Below are 1,690 nucleotides of genomic sequence, written 5' to 3'. Positions count from 1 at the left end.
TTAAGTTCAGGTGCAGTTTACGAAGGAAGAAGCCAGAAAGGCTATAGAATTGTATTACGCTATGGACCATATTACTTCTTTCCCCTGTTCTAATAGCTGCAAAAGCTCTTTCAGAGAGATTAGACTTACTTCAAAAGTAAACTCCCATTTTATAAGATATTAGATGAAGGAGAGAGATAGAGCGTGGATAGCTTCCCTCCTTTCTTGTCTTGTTTGTACGACCCATACTTGACTTGATCTTGTATTCGCCCGCTGTTAGATAATGTAACGGTATAGATGCAGAAATAAAGTGCAGCCGGAAAGCAGGAGAGGGGCGGAGGTTATCTGTCCTATAAATTCCTTCCTTTCTTTTATAGGCTTTCTAGCCCTAGAAATAAGTCCACTAGAAACGGATGCGTGAAAAAGAACAGAATCTAGTGAAAGCAGAACCAGCGCTTAAGAAAGAGTAGTTACTAGGCCACCAGGTAATAGCTGGGATTTCGGATTCAACTTAGAAAGCTATGTCTCGAGAACGCCTTCCTTATAACTAAGGCAATTGGTCTCTCACGTTGGATAGAGATAGGCCAATGCAAGTGAAGCGCGTAAATGAAGATTGGTGTTGGCATTAGGAGAAGCAAGCTGATAGTGGAACTAGTGGCATTCCATTTCAGTGAGACAACATCACTACTTAGCCAAGCATTCTCACTCTCTTTCTTTCTTTGACCTGGCACGGTGAGAAGCAGCCCAGTCAGCGCAACTAAAGCAGAGTAGACGGCACGCGTCACCAAGCATACCGCCCGAGGTTCAGGGTTCATCAGCGAATGGAGTTAGGCCCATTTCCTAGCCTAGTTTTAAGCAGAACAGCACCGTCCTAGTCCAGAACAGTACTTCTCTTATGGGCTCGAGGCAAGACAAGCAGCCCGCTTCGCCTCCTCAATTGCTCAAGAAACAAGATGAAATAATGCTGATGTGGAACGTCTTCTGGCGAGGCTTTGGGATTCAACCAATATAGTAAAGAAACGGGGATAACCAACTTCTATACAGAGATTGAACGGATGCACAAGAAAAGAATAGCCAGACATGAAAGATTAAAGAATCCGGTTGAAGGTTTGAGGGAGATCAATAAGATAATCTCATAGCAAGGGAATCCGATAAGAAGAAGAATAAATCCTTTTGAAAAGGTAGTCTTGTCACTGAACTTGATCCGCCCCACCTACTCAAGCCTCTACTTTTAAGTATAAAGTACTGGAGCGATCCTCCATCTCCGCCATGGCTATGCCCCTGTCGCTGGAGCAAGTCCCTTCCTCTGAAAGAAGGAACTATCAATGTTGAAGGGCTTGAGCTTGACCTTAGTAGAGACATTGTTCTTCGCCGCCTCTTTCTTTGCTCCTATCAAGCTAGCTTACCTGCATTTCTCTCTGTCTGTCCCTTGTACTAGACTTGCTTCTTTAGTCTTTTGAGCTTCGTAAACTAGTCTCTATCAAAGGCTATCTCCCGTTCCCTTAGTGCCCTCTCTGGGCTTGTCTCCTCACCTTTCATTCGTTCTTTCCTTTCTTAATGTAACCCGAGAGTTAGGAGAAAGGCTTCCCTCTCGCTTCTACAACTGAACTCTTGCCCGATCATTCGACTATCAAAGGTACCTTAACAACTTATATTCCACATTTCGCTACTGAGTTCTTGAGGCGACCGAAGGGTGCCCTTCAAAGCCCCT

The sequence above is a fragment of the Ipomoea triloba genome, chromosome 16, assembly GCF_003576645.1.
Source record: "Ipomoea triloba cultivar NCNSP0323 chromosome 16, ASM357664v1".
Classification (NCBI taxonomy): Eukaryota; Viridiplantae; Streptophyta; class Magnoliopsida; order Solanales; family Convolvulaceae; genus Ipomoea; species Ipomoea triloba.
The sequence above is the reverse complement of the archived record's forward strand: the minus strand, read 5'-3'. Positions refer to the sequence as shown.